Source organism: Pan troglodytes, chromosome 18 (genome assembly GCF_028858775.2).
Source record: "Pan troglodytes isolate AG18354 chromosome 18, NHGRI_mPanTro3-v2.0_pri, whole genome shotgun sequence".
Lineage (NCBI taxonomy): Eukaryota > Metazoa > Chordata > Mammalia > Primates > Hominidae > Pan > Pan troglodytes.
In genome coordinates, this window is record NC_072416.2 from 64,924,357 (window position 1) to 64,937,077 (window position 12,721).

A 12,721-nucleotide genomic window follows, 5' to 3' on the forward strand; every position below is an offset into this window, starting at 1 on the left:
CTTCCCCTGCACGTTGATACCAGGGCTTTTGGGTATTTGCTCTTGTTTCCTCGTTGTTTGCCTCCTCCTCATCCCCATCCCTGTGGCTGCAGTCCTGGTCCCCTGTCCTGCCCTGGGGGTGCACAGGCTGCCTGTGGAATGAGTGAGGAAGGATGGGAGGACTGATGGTGCGGTGGATAGACAATTAAGGGAGGAGCAGGTGAAAGAGAAGGAGGCAAACAGTGAGTGGCTGCATGGCTTTAAAAAGCAAGGAAAGTTGGTGAGGAGTGTCCAGTACCAGAGGGGCTTTGGGTGTGGGTGGATGGAAATGAACAATTCGCCAAAAAAAGAACACTACATAGCCAGGTGTAGTAGTGCATGCCTGTGGTCCCAGCTACTTGGGAGGCTGAAGTGTAGGATCGCTTGAGCCTGGGAGGTCAAGGCTGCAAAGAGAGATGATCGCACCACTGCACTGCAGCTTGGGTGACAGAATGAATTCCTGTCTCCAAAACAAAACAGACAAAACAAACAAACAAAAACAGAAAAAGGGGAACACTACAGAAAGGTGAGGGCCATTCTGTGTTCTCACTCAGGGCCCTGGACACAGGATGATCCCGGATGGTGAGGCGGAGTTGAGGACATTGTTGTATGAGCGGAGAGTTGGCTAAGCTGCTAGAATCCCTTCCTCTGAAACGAAGCCGTGCAGGGATGGGGTGGGGAAGGTTGTCAACCAGCCAGCATGCTCCTGGGCCTGTGGAAGGGGAGAGTGTCCACGGTTCACTTGGGGTCCCAGGGACCTTGCCAGCCCTGTACTGGGCTTTGGCATGAAGGGGTGGAGAAGCTCTTCCAAGCTCTGACTGGTGTCTTGGTTACTAAATCCTGAGGGTGGCATGATGAGAACACCAGTGGGGAGCCTTTGGCTGTGGGGTTCTGTGAGTGAGGCAGCATGAAGCAGAAGTTGCCTCTAGATGTCGCCATCTGACCACGCTGGCATCAGCTGAGTGCCATTGGAGGAAAATGTTCATGAGATGCGGCCTGAGGCCTGTCCCCAGCCCAAGCTGGGTCTCCCGGCGACTGCAGCCTGGAGCACCTTCGGAAGGCCTCCTGGGACTAGGGATGTCTTTGGGGCTGGGAACAAGTGTGGGTGGAGGAAGGGCTGATCCTGTGGTCACCCAGCCCTGTCTTGTAGGGAAGGAACTGCTGGGGTCCCAGGAGAAGCCAGAGCCAGGCAGTGGGCTCCAGATGGTGGGGGAGTGGCTGCCACCTTGACCATCTTCCCCAGCATGGCTGTTCTCCTCTGTGGACCGCCCCATGCCTCTGACCCCCATCCTCCCTACCCCATTCCCTACAGCCAGTCCCCACAGCCACTCTTCTAGCACCCCGGGGGCCATTCCCATCTGTCCTCCCCTGTCCCAGTTCCAATAATGGACTACACCACCTTTATCTTCCACTGCCCCAAATGACGGCTGTCCGTCTAGTCAGTTCCACCCACTACACCACAGTCATTGTGACCATGTCACTCCTTTGCTCCGAACCTTGGCTCTCCCTCACCCTAAGGAGGAAAGCTCAGACTCCCTCTCCCCAGGGTGGCCTCTCCAGCCTCCTCCATCTGTTCCCAGCAGGGTGGGCATGGCTGTCACATGTTCCTAGAACATGCCAGGCCTTTGGCCTTGCTGTTCCCTCCGCTGGAACACCTACCACTGCACCATCCACCTCCACCTGTCTTGTTCCTATGACTCAGCATGACTCTGCTGAAGCATCCCCTGCCCTGGGAAGACTTCCTGGCTTTCCAGGCAGTACCAGCTCCTGTCTCCAGTTCCCATGGCACTGGGACCTCCATCACATCTCCTCAGATAGCTTGCCAATGTCTGTCAGTCTGTCTGCCCTCTTGGCGACACCAGGGACCTCCTCTGACTCTCCTCTGAGTCCCCAGGGATCAGCCCAGTGCCTGGTATGAAGCAGGCACTTACACATGCATTTAAAATGTTAGGGAGGAAAGAGTGGGAAAAGAGAAAGAGATCCTTATCTTTCCTCACAAGCTGAAGTCACCTTTTGCAAGCATTGGGCCTGTGCCCTGGTTATCCCTGGGATGGAGCCCAGAACCCTCTACCTTTTGCTTCTTGCTATGGGCTTTTTGTTTTGAGATGGAGTCTCACTCTGTTGCCCAGACTGGAGTGCAGTGGCAGGATCATGGCTCACTGCAGCGTCAACAATGTCCGGCCTCTAAGCCCAAGCTAAGCCATCATATCCCTTGTGACTTGCACGTATACATCCAGATCACCTGAAGCAACTGAAGATCCACAAAAGAAGTGAAAATAGCCTTAACTGATGACATTCCACCATTGTGATTTGTTTCCGCCCCACCCTAACTGATCAATGTACTTTGTAATCTGCCCCACCCTTAAGAAGTTTCTTTGTAATTCTCCCCACCTTTGAGAATGTATTTTGTGAGATCCACCCCCTGCCCGCCAAACATTGCTCCTAACTCCACCGCCTATCCCAAAACCTATAAGAACTAATGATTAATCCACCACCCTTTCTTTGCTGACTCTCTTTTCGGACTCAGCCCACTTGCACCCAGGTGAAATAAACAGCCTTGTTGCTCACACAAAGCCTGTTTGGTGGTCTCTTCACACGGACACGTGAGACAAACTTCCCCTGGCTCAGGTGATCCTCCCACCTCAGCCTTCCGAGTAGCTGGGGCTACAGGCGTGCACCATCACCTGGCTAATTTTTGTATTTTTTGTGGAGATGAGGTTTCGCCATGTTGCTCCAGCTGGCCCTGTTATGGTTTTAAGGATAACCACAAATTCCTTGACACTCTTTCCATCAAGGAGTGGGGTCTAATTCCTCTCCTCTTGAATCTGGGCTGGCCTTAGAGTCTTGCTTATAACTGTCTCAAGCACGTCCATGTGAAGAGAATCCACCAAACAGGTTTTGTGTGAGCAACAAGGCTGTTTATTTATTTTGGACTCAAGGAGGGCTGAGTCCGAAAAAGGAGTCAGCAAGGGTGGTGGGATTATCATTAGTTCTTATAGGTTTGGGGATAGGCGGTGGAGTTAGGAGCAATGTTTGGCAGGCAGGGAGTGGATCTCACAAAGTACCTTCTCAAGGGTGGGGAGAATTACAAAGAACCTTCTTAAGGGTGGGGGAGATTACAAAGTACATTGATCAGTTAGGGTGGGGAAGAAACAAATCACAATGGAATGTCATCAGTTAAGGCTATTTTCACTTCTTTTGTGGATCTTAGTTGCTCCAGGCCATCTGGATGTATAAGTGCAGGTCACAAGGGATATGATGGCTTAGCTTGAGCTCAGAGGTCTGACAATAACTAATAGAATATAGTAAGTCTTTATATAATGTCCTCACTTAATGTAGTTCTTGGAAATTGCAGCTTTAAGCAAAATGACATACAAGGAAACCAATTTTGTCATAGGCTAATTGACATAAACAAGAGTTAAGTTCCTACAGCATATTTCTGGTGATAGAAATATCATCAAACTTCTAAACAAAGACCCAAATGCTTCTCATATTAAACATTGAAACACATGTAAGAAAGACTAATAGAAACAAGGCCAGGTGTGGTGGCTCACACCTGTAATCCCAGCACTTTGGGAGGCTGGGGAAGGCAGATCAACTGAGGTCAGGGATTTGAGACCAGCCTGGCCAACATGGCGAAACCCTGTCTCTCCTAAAAATACAAAAATTAGCCGGGCTTGGTGGTGGGCATCTGTAATCCCAGCTGCTCAGGAGGCTGAGGCAGGAGAATTTCTTGAATCCAGGAGGCGGAGGTTGCAGTGAGCCAAGATTGTGTCATTGCACTCCAGCCTGGGCAACAAGAGCGAAACTCCATCTCAAAAAAAAAAAAAAAGAAAGAAAGCAAGAAAGATTAATAAAAACAAGTAATACAATTATTTATCCAGTTATTCCAGTTCAAGGTCATGGATGGCTGGAGCCTATCCCAGCAGCTCAGGGCGCCAGGCGGGAACCAGGCCTAGACAGGATGCCATTGCCTTGAGTACACTGACACTCATGCAGACTGGGAGCATGCAGACAAGCTAGTTAATCTAACATGCACATCCTTGGGATGGGGGAAGAAACCAGAGTACCCAGAGAAAGTCCTCTACAGACTCCACACAGACAGTAGCCCCAGCCAGAAATAGATTTTTTTCTTCATCAATGTTGTAACAAAATAATGTTGAACAAAATGAGCCAGGAGTGGTCGCACACCCCTGTAGTTCCAGCCACTTGGGAGGCTGAGGCAGAAGGATCGCTTGAACCCAGGAGTTTGAGGTTACAGTGAGCTATGATCATGCCACTGCACTCCAGCCTGAGCAATAGAGACCTGTCTCTAAAACAAACAAACAAACAAACAAATCATTAAAAAAAATAATAAAAGCTTTCAGTGACATCCTCCCATTCCTGCCTCCCACCATCCTCCCCTGCTTCCAAGGAGTCAGAAAAATGTCACAATCCCTTCATGATGTGCAAGGCTGAGTGTGACCTGGCCCTGCCCACTCTTCAACCCCATCTCATACCTCTACCACTTCTGTGCTTCAGCCACTCTGAGTTGCTTCCAGCGAGGGAGTCTCTCTGTTAACTGGACATAGTAGGGACTCAATTTGTGATAATTTGTGATCATAAACTAGGTCACATCTGTGAGCTTTGCTGAGCACTTTACATGTATTATCTCATTTAATCTTCATGCAACCCAATGATCAAGTATTATTAACCCATTTTACAGATGAAGAAACTGAGCCTGGGCATGTAAAAGGATGTGCCCAAGGTCACAAAAATAGTAAATGCAGAGTCGAGTTTGAAACCCTAGTGTCTGAATCCAAAGCTTCCTCAGCAATCATGTGATTCTACTGAATAGGTATTAATTTGATAAGAAGCACGTGCTCCACCTGCTCCCCAAAGGCCTGGCAGCAACTTAGGAAGGAGAGTGAGCTGTTGGTCTATGGAAGCATTCTAGCAAGAGCTGGGGAGCACTAGGCAAGATGTGAATTGGACGGAGTGTGGGGGCCCCACCCTGAGGCTGGGACCTCTGCCTATGCCTGGGATTGGGGGCTGTGTGCACGCATGGGTCATGGGATACCCTGTATATGGCCTTTCCCTGTGTCCAGGCCAGCCTAGTCCTTGGGGCTGGGGGTGGGCAAGAGCAGGTGGAAGCTTGGGGAGCCCGCCTCGAGCAGGCAGAGTCCAGCAGACCATAGCCTGTCCACTGTCCTGACCCTGTGGCCCTGGACTGGCCTCTGCCCTGGGCCTGGCACCTCTGGCTTGGGGAAGGGCCCAGAACTACTCAGGCACACAGTGAGGCCTGCCCTCCCACCTGCTACCAGGCAGAATTTATCTCAACTGAGTGAGAAATAGAGAGAGGGAGAGAGAAAGAGAGAAAGGGAGAGAGAGAGAGAGAGAGAGAGGCAATTGCGTAAGAGGGTTTGAACAAAAATGGTTATGGCACTGGTGTTTGTAAGAAAGAGAAACTGGACACTGTTGACATGTCCTCCTCAAGGGCTGGACAAAGAGATTCTGATGTGTCCATCCTGGCAGACTTTAGAAATAATTAGGAAAAGAAAAAGTGATGGGGGAAGATCTTTAAAGTTTATCTGACAGGAAACTGCTAATTGTCAATACTGTAAATGTCGGGGGGAATTGATCACAAAACAGAATGTACAGTGTGACCCCAAGTTGAAATCCTTCCCCCAGCCCTCACACACACTCTTCCACCAGCTGCCTCGTGACTTACCCTATTGGCCAGTGGCCAGAGGGTGGGGGAGGGGACTTATCTTGGGAAGTGGATGAGATCACCCCAAGGCTGGCTGATTTAGTACTGGGTAACTTTTTCCACCCTTATGGCTCTCAGAGGCTTCTGTGCTGGCTCCTAAACCTTGGCGCCAACCTCAGGCTGGAGGGGGGTTATGCTCCCCCTCCCCAGGGTGGAGATGGTGGCCAAAGCTGGATAGGGCACAGGTGCTGGGCTGACGCAGAGACGGAGTGGCAGAGGGGGTCTGGGGAGTTCCAGGGCTCAGCTGGGACCCTATGAGAACTCTGCTCCCAGCAGATCTGGGTGTCCTGTCATTTCCCAGGGACCTGTGTGTGCAGAAAATACATTTTGTGGATACAGGAATATCCCAGAGGATAGCCACTGTGTGAAGGGCTGAGGGATCTCCCTGGCAGTGCCTCTAACACCTTGGCATGTCTTGGGATTCCAGTCAGCCAGCCGGGCTCTCCTCGGACAGGACTCCCCTTGTTTCTGGCCAAAATTCTGGTGAGGATGGTTGTGGGGGGAAGAGATAAGTCTGTGTTGGGAAAGGGACTAGGGCTCAATTCCAGCTCAGCAAATAAATATTCTGTTCAACTCTCTGCCTGCCCCCTACCTCCCACGCCCCCACTCTCCCACCCCCCGGTGCCTATCAGGCGACTTCCAGCCTTAAGGAAACTTTGCAGTGTGTCCCAATCCCCTGAGCACAGCCACACCTCTGAGCCTTTGCCCAGACAGTTGTCCCAGCCTGACCACCTTTCCCCTCTCCAGCTGCCTTTGTCAACCCCCACCCTGGAGCTGGGTCAGGTGCCATCTGTCCCCAAGTCAGCGTCCATCATGTCAGCTTGTCTATGTTCAGCTGGGGTGAGTCTGAGGGCAGGAGCTGGGTCCAGGGAAAATTCTAGGACATGCTGGATGAAGGAAACAGTGGGCTCCTGGAAGGGATCAGGGGTTGGGAGAGGACCAGCTGTGTGCTCAGACCAGCTGTTCTGTGCCAGGGCCTCGAGGGGGGCACCTAGGAGCCTCAGGCCCCTCAAACCCCACAGCAAACAGCAAGAGAACAGGGTGTGGGGCACTCTGCCTGGGCTCTGCCGGCGAGGAGCAGGAACTGGACAGAACCAGAGTGAGCTGGAGTGTCTCCTCCTTAGCCTGGGCCCTGGGCAGCAGGGCTGGGAATGGAATTCTCCAGCTGGATGGAGCTGTTCCTGGAAAATCCCTATACGCCCTCCCAGAAATGTGCTCTTGTGCCTGGCTCTTGCTTCTTCAGAGTTGGAGGAGAAGAGACCTTTCTGCTGCTAGGCAATTCAGGCAAGGCCCTTACCCTCTCTGGACCCCTGGGCCTAGACTCCAGGACAGATGAGCAGGGATTCGTGCATCTATTGAGTGCCATCTATCAGCCTCACTAAATTCTCTCACCCACCCTGAGAGGCAGGGATCAGGGTTCCCATCATTTGGGAAGGAGGTAGATGCTCGGAGATGCCAAGTGGCTTACCCAAGGTCACATAGCTGAGTTGGGACTCAAGCCCCTACCGATCGAGCGTCAGCCTGCATGCAGTTCCAGCCCCCGACCTGCATTTAGGGTCCCTGAATGGACAGAGCGAGCCCGCAGGCTGAGGATGCCACTGCCAGCTCAGGTCCACCTGACTGAGGCCAGGCCTGGCCCTGTGCCTGCTACTCAGAATAACCCTTGTGGTTCTGGGCATGGATCGTGGCCCATCACCTGGGACCTATTTTTGTCCTTCGGGTAACAAGGAAGTCTCACCTTGTGCAGTAACCATTTGGGACAAGGATGGAACATATGACCCCCCAACCCCAGCTGATTTTGCTGCCCTGCTGGGAAGTGACCCCAATAGGGAAGGGGAGGGCCTGCCCCAGCCACTTCCCAGAACTTGGCTTCCTACCTTCATCCCCCTCTTCTCAGCAGCCCATACCCCTGCACGCACACACACACACACACACAAACACACCCCATAACCAGGGTCCCAGAGCATCTACATTTGTCCTTAGGATCCCTTGCCACGCCTTATGCAGTGGCAATGCCACTTTCTCACATCTAGCTGTGGACCAAGCCCATTTCCTCAGGTTCCAGTCAGAGGGCTCCAGAACCCAGGTACAGTGGCCAGCCAGGGATCTAGCATCTAGAACTGGACATTCAGAACTGGGGGCCTGGAATCCTATGGGGCAGTGGCTGATGGCATTTGAAGAAATCACAGAAGCTGTGGGCACGACTACATCCACTCTGAAAGGTCAAGTGCCATCTCGAGGGTCAACCCCAAAAGCCTTTTATAGAAGGGGGGATTCCTGTATGGAGTGGAGCACAGAGACATAGAGGGCACCCCAGCAGACTGAGAGGGGCTGCTTTCTGCTGAAACTAGGCGTGTACACATGTATGGGGATGGGGTGGGAAGGGTCATGTCCCCAACCCAGTAACATAAAATAAATGCATAGAAAAAAGAAAGAAATCTGGTAAAAACATAACTATAACAACAAAACCAAGAATGACTGCAGCTGTAATGACAATAATAACAGAAGCTGTTCCATTTTTTGAGAGCCAATTATGTGCCAGCCTCTGTGCTAAGTAAGGGCTTTGCTTGTATGATCTCAGTTAATCCCCACAGCGTGCTCTTCTCTGGGTGGGGGTGGGTGGGCAGTGGCCTGTGGGGTGTGCTCTATAAATGTGGTTGTTTTCTGCCAGGTCTGCAGCTTCCGCAGAGGTAGACAGAGGAGCCCTTAGGCCCCATCTATAGGAGATGTCGTGCTCTCCTTGCCAGCAATGCAGGGTGTGAGATGGGATGGCCAGCCCCCTTGGGGATGCCTTCGGGGAGCCAGCCAGGCCCACTGAGCTAACCTCAGCCCCCACTTGGCCCTACTCCTCTAGGCGTTGGGGCTCAAAATAGCAGCCGCTCGAGAGCTGACAATCAAAGGCCAGCTAAAAAAAGGCCCCTCAGTCTGGGCTCTGTCGCACACGGCTCGTAGAGCCTATTTTAGGGGAGAGGGTGCCGACGTGCCAGTGGAAAATCCATAGGGCGGGAGTCTCCCAAAGTGGGAGACCCATATGCCTCCCTCTCCCCACTCTGGCCCCCAACCCAAGTGCTCACGTGCACACACACTCACATTTTGCAGCCGTCAGCCTGCTTCCTGACCACTGGACCCTGTCATCTCCACCACAGCCCAGGAGAGGGATGAGGAAATTGAGGCTCAGAGATGGGAATTGACTTGCCCAAGATCACGTGGCTGGGAAGTAGGCAGGACAGCCACCAGATGGGGCCACTGTGGCTCACAGTCCAGTGCTCTCCCGTGGAAGAAGGCACATCACTGAGGAAGCCAATACATTGTTCTCTGGAGTGCCCAAAGCTCAGAGATGGGGCCAACGGTAGGGTGTTCTGGGTCGGACTGGGGGTGAGTAGGAGCTGAGGGTGACCTGTGGTCTTAGTCTCTGCATGGGAAGAAATCTCACTAGAACCCCCCAGGCCAGTTCTGAGAGGACCTTGCCTGGCTGTGGGAGAGGCGGCTGGAGCGGGTCCTCATCGGCACTGAGCCCAGCCCAGCCCCCTCATCCTATCCCTGTGACCACCTCACGCCCTGCCCCGCCCAGGCCCCCAGAGGCTGGCAGGCCCTGCCAAGTTTCCAGGGAATGTGTCAGATAAAGGGCTGGTGCTCATGACCGTCTCCCATCTAGCAGCTATCTCTGACCCTACTGCCACTACCACTGCCACCGCCACTGGGAGGTGGATAAGAATAGCAACAGCCCCAGTGAGTGGGCACCCACAGGGACACCAACCATGTCTTTAGGTGTCCAGCCTCAGCCTCAGACTGAGGATGAGTCTCCAGGTTCCCCTTTTCATCAGTTCCAGCCCCACCTAGCTCCCCCATCATCCTGGGCCCAAAATCCTACCACATCTTAGGGTAAAACTCCAAGCCACATCCCTTGCAGCTGCTGCCTCAGCAGGGGGAATCTGGAGGGGATGCCATCGCCACATTGATCCTGAGCTGGGGCCTGAGCCCTGCCCTTCACTGGGGAGCTGTATAACATGGAGCTGGACATTGTCCCTCTCAGGGCCCACAAGCAGGGCAAGGTGGCACAGCAGCCCCTGGAGAATGAGATAGCCAGCCGAGGCCTCTCCAGGGGCTGGGTCCCCCGTTGTCCTGGTGACCATAGTCTAGTCTGGCTTCTGAGTGCCCCTGTGAATTCTGGCTTTCTGGTCAGTGGGGATGTGAAGACGGTGAGGGTCCTCATGTCTCATAGTTAGGGGGTCACTGGGATACGACCACCGGGTGGTGTTGGGGGGGCCCTGCATGAGTCCTGTGACACTCCTGTGAGGGTGTGAGGGTAGCTGCGTGACTACAAGGTAAGAGGCTGTTGTCATGGAACCCATGGTGAGCATAGTTGTGACACCGGAATCGGGAGATCCAGGGAGACTCATCTCCAACTGTGACACATGGGGGTGATGGAGGGAGCCGAGTCCCAGTCCCCACATCAGTGACTCCTGCAGCTCTCACAGCCTGACTCATTGCATGGCCCCGGACCTGGTACCCCCAGCCTCCTTGCCCCCGGCTCTGGCGCCTTTCTCTCCTCGCGTCCTCCCTGTTCTCAGGCGACTCTTCCTCTTTTGTCCCCCACCCATGTCACCCACCTACCAAAGGGGTCCCAGGGAGGAGGTCAGGGATGCTAGGGAAGAACGAGGAAGGGTGGGCCGAGGTAAGCTCCTCTCACGCTCACACATTCTGATGTATGCATCACACAGAGCAGACTGCAGCATATACTTATACACCCACAGACACACGTGTGCACACACACCTGGTAGAGTGACTGGGCCACTAAGAAGTCTCCCAAGCTCAGTCTTCCAACACCAGCCCTGTCTGGTAGGCCCCCACCACCCCTTAAGTCAGGGTCCCACGCCGCTGAGGCCCTCACATTAGAAACGCATCCTCCCGCCGCAGCAGTGTGTCTGGAGGTGACACCCTAGGAAGAACTTCTGCCCTGAGGCCCCAGCTAGAGTCCTGGGTGGGTGTAGGTAGATGTGGGTGGGATGGGGTCTCTGAGGGCCCGAGACTGTTGCTTTCTTTGTGGGTGAGGGCCAGACTGACCTCTGGGCCTCTGGCTTCAAGAGCCCTAATCGCTGGGGCTGGAAAAAGTTTAAAAATATCCTCATGTTTACATTCTTTCCAAGCTGCCTCCTGATCCTCCGTGCTGGGTCCCTTTGATCTGGCCCAGTGCCTCTGGAAGGGGCCTGGGAGAAGGGGAGCATGAGGCCTCTGCTGGGGCCCACCCCTCAACCCCCTCCAGCTCCAGCCCAGAACCCTGTGAGACCCTGGACATCACAGACCCTATGAGCACCTGGGCACTAGAAGGGAGCTGGGGCTGGAAGGGGTGTCTTGCACTCTTGCATTGGGGCTGGAGCTGGGGCCCCTCTCCAAACTCCCTCCCAAAAGCCTGGGCCTCTTGGGACCTCTAGGGAGTGTGTGTAAGTGTGGGGATGTAGGTCCCTCAACAATCCATGCACTGGGGAAAGTCGCATTTACTGAGCCCTGCAGTGCCTGGCACTGTGCTAAATGCATTGTGCAGGGATTATCTCATGTAGTTTTCCTAACGTCAAAAACTTGTATCACCAAGTAAGCCAAGGCTCTGAGAGGTGAAGCAGTTTTCCTGGGAACACATCGCATGGATAAGCACAACACATGCTCTTCTACCCACAGAGCTATTGGTTGGCCCCCACCTTGCTCTAGCAGGGGCGAGGCCCTGCCTGCAGAATGAAGCCTGCCTCACTAGCATTAATCTCTACAGGCATTCACTGGCCCACTGCCAAGCCTAGAGACCAATCAGCTTTGTGCCTCTCTTCCTCTGCGACCCAGGATAAGCCACACCCCCTCTCTGATCCTCACCTTTCTCTCTTTCTCTATTTATGTAGAGACAGAGTTTCACTTTGTTGCCTAGGCTGGCCTTGAACTCCTGGCTTCAAGCAATCCTCTCACCCTGGCCTCCCAAAGTGCCGGGATTACAGGCATGAGCCACCACACCTGGCCACCTTCCTCTGCAGAATGGGGCTGAGGATACAGGAGAGTTTTATGTCCCCAGATGCCCAAGGAACCTGGGCCCTTGTCTGTGGAGAAGGGGCTTGTGGACCTGGCGGTCAGCTCCAGCAGTGACAACCAAGAGTGGTCTGGGGCCTGGAGGCCCGAGGAAGAAGCCCTCAAACTAGAGCAGATGCCTTCATTTGCCCTGGTATCCTGTCATCCACCCTTTCGTCTGTGGGTCTCCCACCCACCCAATTACCAACCCACCCACCCAATTACCAACCCACCCATCCATCTACCCACTAATCCATCCAGCCATGCCTCTGCCTAGCCATCCACTTATCCATTCACCCATGCACCCTCCTATCTCCCTATTTATCCATCTAGGATAAGGGCCAGAAAGTGGTGGTTGTAGCTCAAGTGACGCATCGTATGGCTGTATGAACCTAGAAATTTCCCTCCTTCTCTTTGCAATTCACCTTTCCATCTTTACAAGAAAGAGCTGATCTGGGTGATCTCTAAGGCCCTGCTGGGAAATCTTGGGGGAGCAGAGACCACCTGAACGCTGTGGACATTTCCAGAGAGGTAACACGGACCTTGGCCAGATAGTTACGCCATGTACCGTGGTTCTAAGACTCCCAGCTACGGCCCTTAACCTCCCTGACCTTCAAGATCCTCCACTGCAAAATGGGGCCAATAATCCACCCTTGTAGGTTGATAGGAGGACTAGATGAGACACTACCTCCAGAAGATTTGCACCCTGAAGACTTCTGAATGCATGCAGGCCGAGCAGAGGATATCCTGGCAGAGGGGCAGGGAAGCCCTGCCTGGATGAGGGTAGCCAGCAGAGCCTCCAGTGGGGGTACCTGAGCCAGGATGACTGGGGCCAGCCTCAGAGTCCAACCCCTGGGCTGGGGATCCTGGCTGAGTCTTTGCCAGGTTGCCCGCCCTGTCTCTCTTAGC